General features: G+C 37.5%; 1 protein-coding gene across 1 annotated transcript in view; it reads left to right on the top strand.

Annotated features, from left to right (window-relative positions):
* hpse2 (heparanase 2) overlaps window positions 1-14,296 on the top strand; it is a 55,843-nt gene that overhangs the window by 16,679 nt on the left and 24,868 nt on the right. The gene's annotated exons all lie outside the window — the stretch shown is intronic.

A 14,296-nucleotide genomic window follows, 5' to 3' on the forward strand; every position in this document is an offset into this window, starting at 1 on the left:
TGCTTCTTCTGTCAACTACATAGTCTGAAATTTAGCACACTCATTAGTGTCACACAAATGTTTGTGGTATTTCTGCATGCCTGCGAGGATGTGTGTTCAAACAGATTTTTTTTTCCTTGTGAGAGAACACTCTGTAGTTGTGTCATCGTCATTAAGGATCAAACGAGTTCAGTACATTTTGAACATGAACATGATAAAATTCTTTTTAGTTATTACAAATAGTTTTATGATGTGAAACCAAATAATGCCACTTGTTTTCTAACTGGGGTGCAGATACACGCAGAAAATTTATTTCTCTGCCTTCCTAACACGCCTGTGTCACCCAGTATCCTACAGCTACACCCAGCTACATGGCACATGTTTTTTTGTAATCAAGTACACATTCTTAATATGTCTGAAAAGCCTCAGACTGTTTCTGAACTTAATCAGCTTCCAAGCTTAACACTGTTGACTTGAACAGTGCCAACATTTTAATTAGTTCATACCCAACATGGAAGCTTTGCCTTTGTTTTCTAAAACATTTTGAATATCTGTTTATTTCTTCTTTCATTATTTCATAATTTGCCTGATTGTGAGAAGTTTCCTACTTTATTGAAGTAGTGCCAACCAGTGGCCGTATTCAAACAGCAGGGACATGAAACTCAGTTTGCTAGCATACAGTCTATTACTGTGAACCCTATAACTCGTGCTTTCAAGAGTTTTCTGGCCACTTGTGAATTCCGTTTAATTTTTCTTTTCCTTCACTGAGAGCATATGTTTGGTTGGATTTTTGGACCTTGTCAAGGGCTATTTATCATTCCAAAGTGTCCTGCTGTGTTGGAGATTCTCAGCCCAGCTCTCAGCCATCAAAATGAGAAAACAAGAGAAAGAGGGAGCAAATGTTGATAAACAGACAGTGAAAGAAGAGGATGGAAGGAAAAAGTGAATAAGTTTAAAAAAAAAAAAAACTTAAACAAACCAAGATGGGCAAATCACTGCAAAATCTATAACACTAATGACCTAACACTGTCCAAAAAGAGCAAATCTAAAGAATATCCTTGTTTTCCTTTTTCTGTTTTTTATTCTACAATGTCTTTTTTACTATGGACCCTAACCCATTTTAAAAGCTATCATAACTTAGAAATGATCAGTTTCTGGTTTCTTTTTACATATTTAGATGTAAAGCAGACCATATTTCACATTATTCATGATATCAACACTTTTTGTGTGTGTGTGTGATTTTTCATTAGATCAAGTTATTTTTCGGTTGCATTATATTAAATCCGAAAACTTTCTCGTGCCTCTCTTAAATTTACAAAGAACAACAATAATTGAGAAAACATGTTCCACCTTGCTGATGTGCTAAGACTTAAGCTCTACCTGCACCAGAGGCATCACTCCTGGCTGTGATTGACCTCTAGCCCTCACATGAAAGGAAAACATGTATGTGCTCAAAGGAATATGTGAAGAACATTTCCTCATTGCTCAATGTGTAGGATGGTGTCTGAAGAGCTCTGAAAATCCCTATGTTATTTGTTAAAAACAAACAATTTTAAAAAGAAAAAGTAAAACAATATTCTTCAGCACAAAATACATTACTTGTCAAGAAAACTTTTCATCCCATTGTATCTGCTGTTCTTGAGCATCTTCATATAATTCACTAATAATCACCAGTATATGTAAAAATAGTCAATTCATATAGAAAATACATAACTGAGCTGTGTGTGGTTGACAGATGAGAAAGAGTACAAGTTCCAATACCAGCAACCTAGTATGTACAATGCATTTATGCATTGAACTATCCTCACAAGTGCTTGACTTCCATGGTGTATTTTGGCAATGTTTTAGTTCAGTTAGCTATCCACCAACTTGGTATGTGTTACTTTTCTTTTATGACAGCTTTAAAAAAAACCTTTTAAAATATAGTTGGCATGAAGACAAGCACACACAGATGCATCTACATCCACAAAAATTTTTGTCTGCAGTAATTAAGACCTTTTGAACTGACTGGCAAGCCAACAAGTTGTGCTGATTGTAGCTAAAAGTCAGTGATGCCCTAGTAACTTGTATTTCAGCTAAAAGAGAAATCAAGAATTTTTCCCTCATCTGTCTTTAAATTGTGTCTGAGAATGAAATCATGAACTGTTCTGTTGAAGCTACATCTGTTGACACAGCAGGACTTCTCTGTTGGCACAACTTGTTTTATTAAAGCAATTCAGAGTAAACAATGATGTAGGGATTCTAAATTAAGTAAATGCTGACGCTCGTAATGAAAAGCTTCTGCATTCAAATAGACCACGAAAACAAACAAAAAAATTGTTCATAACAGAAAGTTACCTCTTTGGAAAATGTATTCATTTCAGTTATTATCCTGTCAACATGAATATGCAACATTATGCACGATTACATTAGAAGCACATTCCTGTCTCCTGAGAAAATTTGCACATGTGCCTGTAGTGACACATAAGTGTAGCTCAGTGGTGCAGCGCACGCTTGGCATGTATGCTGCCCTAAATTCAATCCCTGGCATCTGCAGCCCTACAGGGGCATAAGCCAGACTCAACTGCAGGATGGTCCCAAGCACGGATAAATGGGTTGCGACAAGAAGGGAATCCAGCATTATAAAATAATGAAAAAAATATCAGCGTTCTTCAAAAATTAAAAAAGGATGATACACTGCGGCGCCCCTTAATGGGACAAGTGGAAAGGACTGTTGTAATGCATAGAGGTGAGATATTCTGCTCGGAAATGATCTTTGATACTAATCCTCAATGCTCTGATAAGTCTCTATAGGTATCCAGGTAAGGGCCCAATAACATGTTTCCATTACTGCATACGCTCAAACAGCTGCTTTCTGGAACAATAATTAATTGGCAGTCTTTATTTAAAAAAACAAACAAAACAAAGACCGCCAAATAAATCAGACAGGGCAAACTTCTGCTATTGCAGCTCAGTTTCCCTGCTACTCATTGCTGCTAAAATCTTAGTTCTATTCATTCAGTTATTAATTTTCTATACCGCTGCATATGCTGTCGGCGGTTGCGGGGTGCTGGAGCCTATCCCAACCGGCTGGGGGCATGAGGCAGGGGACACTCCGGGTACAACGCAACTGTACCGCGGAACTACTTGTAGATAAGCAAACGTACACGTACGCACGCACACACTCACACCTACAGCCAATTTGAAGCTGGCCAATTCGCCTGAAGTGCATGTTTTTTGGGGTTTCCATGCAGGTAATGGCAACATAGATGTTCAATAAACAACATGTTATATATAAAACAACATAAATATAAAACAAACTACCACAAATGCTTTGTTTACGTATTGACAGTGACTGACTCAATGTGCATGATGGCTATTGCAGCAGATGGTTGAGTACAAAGTGTGCAAAACTGCCAGAGGTTGAACTTTTATGAAGCGAGATGACAATCTGGATCACTGCCACCAGCTAATGGATTGGTCCTTTGGTCACACCCTATCTCATCGAAATCTGCTCATAACTTTCAAGTGCTGCTGCTAACAGAGACACCAATGCAATAACTTGAAGGAGGTAACATCCATGATATCATAACAATGTAACCAGGTGTTCCAGGAAACACCTGAAACAGTTTTTAAAAAAAGGCAGAACTGAAAGTTTTAGCTCTTCTGAACATTAATACGTCCCGCGAAGCAGTGATTTATTGTAATTGTCAGTGTGTGTGTGTGTGTTAGTGTGTTTGTTTGTCCGTCCGTCCAAATATCTTCACAACCGTTGCAGATAGAAAGATGAAAGAAAAAGCACATTACTCAGGCAGCAAAGGGGATGAAAATGAGATGATGACCTTGACCTTGACAAAACTAAGTCAAGGTCAAATTTCGACTTATGTACTCATTGCGAATGTTTGGAAGGCACTGACGTGATATCGTACACGCATTCTATTGGCTGACGGCATCCGGAAGTGCGTGTGAGACGTTCCCTGAGTCTCGGACTTCCGTGAGACACAAAAGTGCTTTAAAAAGTCAATAAGAGTGTGGGAAAAGGTAATACAGATAGAAGGTGGTTTAATATCAGTATGGGGAGGGTTCATAAATGTTTAAATTACCGTAAATAATAAGATAAATAGTTTGTTGCTCTATCGCGGAATTTGTTAATTGCGTGTGGTTCCTGGAACGCTTTAACCGCGAGGAACGACTGCGCACTATATACCTTTTTAGGTACACATCTCTGAAACCGGATGAGATATAATCACAAAACAAAAAGCAACATTTTCAGGAAGCCAGAGGCACAAAAATGTGTAGGTCAGGGTAAAATGTTGAATTCAGGGGTGCTGCAGGATGTTGCAGTCTCTGACTGCCTTGTTAAAGTTATGCCAATTCTTATTTTCGTTTTTATTTTTGTGTTCAGTCTTGTTTTCAATGGAAAAAAGTAGACTTAAAAACAGAAGTTTGAATAAGACTAAGTCACAACCCACATTTGTGTGTATTTGTTTGTTTGTAGCATTTAAACTTGCTAGAAACTTGGGCAGACACATATGGTAGCCAGTTTAGGCTTGGCTGTTTAGCGGTTTGGCTACATCCGAAGATCAGCCACCTCCAAAAAGTTTATTGACTCATTAGAGGTGTAATGGAAGTCCAATGTTAGATGTGTAACCAAATTGTTTTGGTTTTTTTCTCATTCACCAAAGCCTGTCTTTGTTTTTGTTTTGGTTAATAGTCTCAAATATCTAGTTAAGGTTTTTATTTAGATATTTTATAGGAAACATGATGACAAAGTAAATATATAAACCATTTTATGGGTGTTCATCACTTCAGCAATGCAACACATTTAAATTATTTGTCCTCACCATATTATATAGCTGTTTATGTGTTGTAAATATATTAAAAAAGGATTGAAAAAGAGTGTTGGAAGAAATGAAGAAATGGGCTAATGTCTGGGTCTCATGAATTGAGGAATTCCATCTCCTATAGCTGGTTGCCCTCCAAGCCCCTTTACTCCAAGGCCATTTGAATGTGAAGAAACTCAGCTCAGCAAGACACAGCACTATGTTATTGAAGGAATTTTATGAGTCCACAAGCATGTAATGAAATTTGCTTCGGTCAGGAGAGTGAAGCACAGAAAGGGAAAGTGGAATTGAATTTTCCATGATATTTTCCTCAGACTTCCATTCCCTTAGGGAGTGTACAGGGTTGCTTGCAATGTCTGAGGCAAGAAGAGGCCATATGAACATTTCCCTGAAGTTTTGGACCTCTACTGTGAATGGAAGAAGCCAACACCTCTAACCGAGAGCAGATGTTTGGCTGGATTGACTTGGCCTGGTCCTTCACCTGGCAGAGTTGGAAACCAGGTTCCGATGTAGCCAGAATGCCCCTCTCACAACTCTAATAGCCTGGCTCTGTGTCAGTGATTCTATCCTCAGTGAACTGCGTCACCTTCAGAAATCCAGATTTGAGCCAAATAGAACTCCTACACATTCAAACCATCATTATCATCTCAGCACTAAAGTGACGCTGCCGGGAATGGTATTGTAATGTTAGACAACTGATGTCTAACCCTAACCCTTTTTTTCACACGTTCACCATAATTTAAACCATAAGTCTGTTGTTTCCTTCTGTTTTGTATCTTTCAGTTGTAATTCATCCAAATTTGAAAATAAAATAAGAAAGGTTGCAAATTGGTATTCATAATCCTTATTTTATGCATTTATTTTAGTACATTTTACAAGTTACACATTGGATGATAAGAGCTGCAAAAAAAAATTGAACCAAAATATGACCAAAATAAACTGTATACAATGTATAAATGCATAAAATAAGGTTTTCAATATAAACAATAATAATTACTATAGAGCATAATCAATAAAACAATTGAAACTAATATGCAGAATTTATGTAGTGCAGAAGAATTAATTGTTCATGTGCTGTGTATTATGTAAAGATCTTACTCTCTAGATGTGAACCACTTTCTGTGCCCGACTTATAACTTATGCATCTTGTTTTGGATAAACAGACTGATATGCACACAGTATTAATGTGTGTGCGTGTGCGTGCGTGCGTGTGTGTGTGTGTATACACACACACATACATATACTGTATACTGTATATATATACATACATACATACATACATATATATATATATACACACACATATATACACATTATATGCAATCCTATATGTTTACATGATTAGACAAACATTTTGAGAACTTTTTTTTTAAATGTTTTTTTGCATTACTGAATTTATTTAAATTGGATTTTCATACTCAAGATGGTGTAAGGTGTCAAATCAATAACAAATTAATACCAATTCAAATGAATATGCTTGTAAAAACAGTTTGAGAAATCATTGCATTTTTTAGGTTTTCCCTAAATTGTATGAATGAACTGCGGTTAATTTTAAAATCTACAGGAAGTCTGTGTGTTATTTAGCAACGTGAGGCACTTGTGCAGTATGTTTTTTTGCATCAGTAAAACTACATGCAAATGTGAAATCGTTTATTCAGATTTAAACATTAAAGCAGACTAATCAACTACTACCCATTATCAAAAAGGAATTAATGTATACAAATATGTTTTTGTGTAGTGAGAAATTGCAAATGGTGGAAACACCTTTTTAAATGTAAAACTAAGCTTCGATTCTTACGAAACAGCTTTAGATTTTGGTCAGACAGAAAAACCATTAGTAGACTGATGATAAGATGATGATAAGTTTTGAGACTTTGGGAGAATTTTTGTAACGGCGAATGTTTGGGAAAAGTGTCCTCCATAACATCTGGCAGGAAAATCCATCATAGTACTAAGACAAGTCCCAGTTTCGTCATAATGCATTGCTTTTTGCTGTTCATGTGGGACTTAAAAGTCAAGAGTTATGGGAGGGAGACTGTCTGCCTGTCTGAGACAGGTACCCCCTGTAGTTTTTGTTGTACACTGGTCAGCAGGAACTCTGAGGGGTTTTTTTTCTTCACTTTTCTTTTCCATGAGCTGCATTTAAAAATTAGACATTGAAAATCCTATATTATGCTAAAGCTGCAACTTGTATTGATAGGTCAGAGTTTAACATGGAAGTATTACACAAGGATGCAAATTACAAATGAGTGATAGCAACTTTAACTTCTAAATAAAAAAGATGCATGCGTGAAAGTTTCCTTGAATGGAAGTAGCTGACAAAGATTGTCGGCACTAAACCAAATGTTGTTCCGTTTCTCATTCAATTACAGTTAATTCATTCTCAGTTATAATATATATTGTTAGCAATACCACACAACGTAATGGATAGATTTTGTTGTCAGTGCACTACAAACTGAAATTAAAAAACGTTTTGTAACTAGTCCAATTATTACTCTGTTGTAGGCACTGTGGGTAACTGTAAATGTTTAATCTGGCTATGGTCGTTTAGCTGATCACAGAACATGTAGTTTAGCTGAAGCATAAGTAATGTGTGTGGATATAGATTGAGAGTGGAAGATGATTGCTGTGATTATAGTGATTATTTCAGCAGTGAAAGGGAGTCTGGGATACTGTGTTTGCTTTGCCTGGGATCTGGTCTTCATAACCCTCATCCATCACTTGGACTGTGATCAAAGATGCCCTTCTTACACTGGGAATGTAGCAGATGTCCAAAAATACCCCAAAATAAATGTTATGTTTTCCCTTGGTTTGCCAGTTCTTATGAATTCTGAAGATGATCAATTCCATAGTTTTAAAATGCATGACACATTGATCTGTGTTTGCATCTAAAACATTTTTTTTTGTGGAAAGGACTGCTGACATAGTTTGAAGTCCTAAAGCTTTGATGGCTCAAGAGCCGTCAGTCCCTGGGCTAGTCTCCTTCTTGTTTCACGTGATCTGCCTGCAGGACTCTTGCTTCTCTGCAATTACAGAGCAATCAGAGCTCCTTCACACCATCAACAAAGGTGTGAGCTGAGATAACTAACCGGATAAGAACTGGAAGCTTTAAAACCATCCTCTCTGGAGTTGTGAGTTTTACTAATCAGTGGTTGTAAAAATGTCAGGTGTGGCTCCCACTCCCCTAACCTTAACAGCTGTACTTTAAAGTCTGTCACAGTAATCAGATTGTGTGTTCAAAGAGATTCTGCAAACTCTGAAATGCTTTTGCCTCTAACATCCATGTTTTTAACAATACATACAGGTTTGTGTCTTATAAATAGCTGACTTGTGGTCTGTCAATGCATACACATACTGTACTGGGCTTGCACAAGGAGGTAGTATGACTAAGCCACTGTGGCTCAGTGTTAAATAATTGTGTAAGCCACAAAAAGCCACATTCTGTGTCCAAGACAGCGCCGCGCCGCCGACGAGCGTTAGAAAGAGCGAGAGTAAAAAGAGCGAGAGAAAAAGTTTGATTTCTCATGTTATCGCTCGGGGATTTTCGCGAGTCGAAAAAAGTTGTAAGTTTTAGCCTTTTTTTCCTAAAAATAAGAACACCACTGTGGCTACACAGGCTAAAAACCTTGTAGCCATTCTGGAATTTACTTCGCCTATGGCTGAGTGGCGATTGGCTAGTGCAAGCCCACCTGCAAATGCATTCACTGAAATATTTGCTGTTGTTTTGCGTTTGGCACACATAACATCACAGCATTGGCCAACTGTTGAGTCTACAATATTTGCTTTGACAAAAATAGCCTCCTACAGACATGAGCTCAATTTTCTTTTATGTGTTACTTGGTGCACATATGTTGAGGGCATTGTGTGAAAAAAGTTCCATGGTTGTAGATCAAAAAACATTTACAGAGGTGATGATAATTGCCAGTAGGCTGAGTAATCTCTTGACACCATCACTGGATCCATTGGCAACATGATATATTAGTTATTAGTGTAGATTTAGCATTGTTCAGTTTGATTCCTAAATAGTGGACTCCTTCAGTTCAGTGTCCAAAAAACTATTATATGTTGCATCTTTTTGTTTATTTCCATAAATTCTGCTGAAAAGTGTTGCCACATTTATCACAGCTTTGCTTTGTCAATCAAACATACGTAGATCCTGGACCTCCCACTTAGAGACTGGCATGCTAAAGCAATATTCAAATTTGTTTTGATGCTATTAAAAGTAACTCAAAATCACAGAGAAAGTGATTTGTTGGCCTTTGACGGACATGAACCTCCAGTTAGCACGATAATTTCCCCAACATCCTGAATAATTTATACAGTTCATATGATTCATTTAAAGACTTGGCTCGAGGTAATACAAAATTCTTTTTGATTTGGTTGTGTCTGCTCATGTGTCACATGAGCCTCTACAAGGCAAATAAGGACATGGGACACGGTGATTTTTCTCTCTGAGGAAACAAATACTTCAACACACCTTGTATTTTTTTACAAGATAAACACAATGAGGTTATTAGTACCTCATTCCCATTAGGGATAGACAACAGCCGTTGCCAAACAGATGTGAAAACCACTCGAATCCCATTCGCATTCCCTTCACACCCTGTACCTCTAAGAAGTGGTTTGCATGGCCCAATGCCAGCGAAAGGAAGTTGTTGCTATTTTGTCAACTTCTCTGTCTTTGATTTGTTGTCTACTACAGCCTACGCTGGAGCAAATACACACCCAGACTCACACACGTAACACACACATGCTCACAGACACACACATATGCACACACACACACACACACACACACACACACACACACACACACACATGCACACACATACACACACACACACACACACACACACACACACACACACACACACACACACACACACACACACACACACACACACACACACACACACACACACACACACACACACACACACAGAGTTTAGTCTGCTTTACATTGTGACCAGTATATCTTAACACACCACTCGTCTTACCAGCTATGCCGACACGGTCTGCATCTCCTTACTCTGGGTACACAGGAGGGCCACACGCAAGTCTAGTCATAGCAAATTCAAAAATTGCGATAATCTCACTCTCACACTCTTGTTTCCATAAATACAAGCATTCAAACGCATGTTGGTTCACCTCTACAAACTGAATTGAAAACAGGTGCCCGCCACATATCTTGAATTCTTCCGAACTACAAAAGTGGTTTGACCTGAATGGTTTTGTGAGAGTCACCCTGAATGAAAGAAGAGTCCATGTGGAGATGTGTAAGTGTGTAAACATGGAGGCGTTGGGTTCTGTGCAACATGCTGGTGGAGCAGCAGAGACTCATATTATATTGGAACCATATTTCTCCCTCGGTGCAAGCCTAACAAGCAGTGTCAAGTTAACATCAGATACATCATGCAAACATAGAAATCCACTACATTTAATAGCTTTTGAAACGCCGACCAAAACAGTAAACAGGTTTGGCTTTGACCGATATGAACAAATGCATGACGTGCAACAACAACACTTCTTGAACCTTTTATTATCTTTTAAAAAATGTAAATCATAAATAGCAGGCTTGAGATGACCTTGCTTCAGTGTTTTTCAGCAACCACAGAGGAACTGATTAGTGGAGGAAATGTTTCAATGGGAAACACAAGGCAAAGAGTTGCTGGATGAATCACTGGAGCTGACGGAGAAAAAAGACTGAAGCCATGTTAGATGAACTAATGAAAATTTTGATGCCCTCGGGATTTTCTGGATATTTAGAAATGTTGGTAATGCTGTTTGTCTGCAGCCAACTGTGTGCAAGTGGTGCGTTTCGTCCATCTGTTATAACAATAAATACTGTCAAAAAAATTGTCCCAAATATTGAAACAGTGATATTCATTACACTTCACATGGCTTAGAATGGCTTTTGGCTTAGAATAAAAGTGCTTGAAATGTGAGGCCATGTTTGAGAGGATTGTGGAAACTCAAAAACGTGTTTTTTTTAAGACTCTGGAAGCTGAAATTTAGAATGTATCATTAGATATGAAAAAAGGAAAATGCTCTGAATTAATTTTCTAAGTAGCCTTCTCTGCTGTCTGTATGTCTCTTGAGCATTTGGTTTTGAATTAGTTCTGAAAGCGTGCCAGAAACTTGATTCTTATTGTGTGTACTGTGTGTGTTTGCTTGTGTGTTCCCAGCTAACCTTGATAGAGTGAAACATCCAAATTGATATTTGTTACATCTCGCGACGCGGTGATCTATTATAATTGTCAGTGTTTGCGTGTTCGGCCATCTGTCCGTCCATCCACCAAATATCGTCACAATCATTGCAGATAGAAATATGAAGGAAATCCACATTATTCAGGCGGCAAAGGTGATAAAAATGAGATGATGACCTTGACCTTGAGAAAACCAGATCAAAGTAAAATTTTTACTTTTGTACATTATTTTGCACATATCTCAGGACCCAGATAAGACAGAAAGACGAAACAAAAGGTGTTATATTCAGGGAGGCAAGGGGATGAAAATTAGATCACAAAATTGACCTTGAACAACTAGGTCAATGTCAAATTTTCACTTTTTATACTTTTTTAGGTACACATCTCTGAAACCTGATGAGATATAATCGCAAAACAAAAAGCAACATTTTCAGGAAGCCAGAGGCACAAAAATGTAATGATGAACTTCAACTTTAGAAAACCTTTTCTTGCTCTTGTTAATATGCTATTAATGGTATGCTATGATAAAAATGTAAACAACTTTTTTAAGGAAAAATTTTATTTTTCATTGACTGAAACCCGAGGCATTAAACTGGGAATATCTATTGCCATAGATTTGTCACCAGTGTATGTTACTTTCTTTTCATACCATAAGGTTCCTCATTTCTGATTCAGACAGTGTTTGGTAATTCCATTTTTAAGCATGATCTTTGGCTACTTTATTCCTGCCGGTGACCTCTAACTCACAAAGCTTTTGAGATTACTCAAATTCTTGATTAAAGTTTGATTGAAGATAGTGAGAAAAGTTAATCATAGAGCTATCTTTAACAGCAACCGATGAGCCACATCTGCACGTTCAAACACAAAACGCCACCAGGCAAACAGTCTAAATACGAAATTGGTGAGGCTGGGCACACTCACAGTGTTTTTCATTTTTTTCAGCAAATTGAGTGGCGTCTTTGATTAGGTATCCATTTTCACTGGATAGTTTACTTGTCACTTTACTGGCCAGTTTACTTGTCACTTTACTGGCCAGGCCTACTATTCAGTGAGAACATGTGTAATACATCACCAAAGTAATGGTTGAAGTAAAATATGTAACAGTAAATGGAGTATTAGGAAAGACTAAAATTTAATATACCTTATCAACAGACTATAACTCACAGATGTAGGAGATGGAGAAAAGTGATATTTCACTGTAAACTTCAGTCAGCGTGTCACTAACTTGATTGTTATATAAACCAGTAAACACTGCATGAGTGCATACGTTGCCGGCATCCATACATTTGTCTGTACTTCTGTGTTTGAAGTGCAGAGCCACAGAAATGAGGCATGGCTTTGACTGATGCTAACGGCCTTTCTGCTACACAGAACTGGCTTTTCTATCAGATAGACAGCCTGACAATATCCAGACCTTACTCTTTCCGCTACACACAAACATAGCAAGGCAGACCAGCACATGCACATGCATAGGCTCATACTCATACACCAATGCACTCAGAAAACTTTCTGGGTTTGTTCCACGTGTTTCTGACTGGATTGTTTGTAAGATAAAAGAGACGTTTGTAGCTGAGTCAGTACAGTAGGCTCTCAACTCCAAAGTCTGTCTTCATTCACAGACCTTCATTATGTAATTTAAATGAAATTAAGTTTAAATTATATCAGTTGAAAACTGTCACATCAGACTCAATAATAATGTAGACTAAAATAGATTATTCATTGTTGTAGGTATGAGTGCACACTGATACTATCTTAATCCATGTAACAGAGGTAAAATCAAATCTATTTAAGTCTTGGTTGCCTTGATTGATTGCCTGTCTATGTGAGTGTATCGGTAAATCATTTGTATTGATCCCAAAAGTAGTTTACAAAAATATGTGCTGCTTTTTCACCCTTTACTCTATCATGGATTGCCATATTTCAGTGGTTCTGTTCCATTTCTTCTTTCCATCGTAATGCAGATGTGGTCGTACACGCGTATGCGCACAGACACAGACACTCACACACACGCACACACACGCATGCACGCACGCATGCATGCACACACACACACAGATTGATGGTGTCTTGGTAATGTCATTACTTTCCTCTGAGGGAGATCACAGATTCGTGGCTTCAGGGCTTTCCTTGTGTCTCTGTACGGGTTCTTTCATGTTTGATCTACAGATTTCCTAACACCAACAGCATGGATTTACTAGCATTCTTTTCTGTTGGGATGAAAACATATGGTGCTCTCTTCTGCTTAGGTGATAAAAGAGAACTTTGCTAGGTTGGCCAATGATGCTAAACTTCTCACTCAGGCTTCTAGTAATTCATCACCAGCAACTTAATGGATTATTAATCCTCATTCAGACAACAGACCTTTCCCCGTCTGTACTGCTACACTTGATACGACAAGAATACATCATTACGATTTATTGCTAGGGCAGAAACTACTGGTTAACTTAACTTTCATGATGTTATTATTTTAATTATTTCATTTATGTAATAATTTACAGCAAGTGGATAAAAGAATACACATAAATGTTGGTGACTTCAAAGCCTTGTTTAAAAATCCAAAAACCAAAATTAAAAAAATATATATAAAAAATTGCAGTACAGCAGACAATTCTTCACATTGACAAGCATAATTTGAAGATGTTTTCATAGTTTCATAGTTTTATTTTGAAAATTACTAAAATAATGAATCAGTTATTAAAACACACGCTGATTAATTTCCTGGCCATTAGATGATCAATTTTAACTCCATGTACTACACATTGTAATTGTATATAGTAACAAACATACTGTATAAGCACCCAGCATCCCTGGAAGAATATTAATATTTCAGAAACAAAACTGGACAAAAGAAATCTGTTCTGAGTTAGAAAGTTTACAAGACGAACATTACTATAAGGATTATTTTCAAACTCTTTAAAAGCTTTCCGCAGATACAGACATCATTCAACATACATTACCAGTTAAGACAAATTAATAGTAGTCCTCCTGGGACTAGTCTTACACACATAGACACTTATTTTATTTTACACATTAGTCTTGGACCTACCTGCAGAGAAGCCATATATTTAACAGATTGTTACATCTCATGATTCTTTTTATGATGCATGTGCAAGCTGTGTCTTGGAGAAAGACTGGTTGCCTGCTGTTCAGATCTCAGGTGAGGAAAGGCCTGGAATCAGTCTTCCTGACAGCCACATCTGGCGCTACTTGTCCTGTTTCCCTCCACTCTATTCCTGAAAACAGACAGTACACTGATTTAACCACAGAGCAACAGAGTTATGATAATAA

This window comes from Antennarius striatus, chromosome 11 (assembly GCF_040054535.1).
Source record: "Antennarius striatus isolate MH-2024 chromosome 11, ASM4005453v1, whole genome shotgun sequence".
NCBI classification, from domain to species: domain Eukaryota; kingdom Metazoa; phylum Chordata; class Actinopteri; order Lophiiformes; family Antennariidae; genus Antennarius; species Antennarius striatus.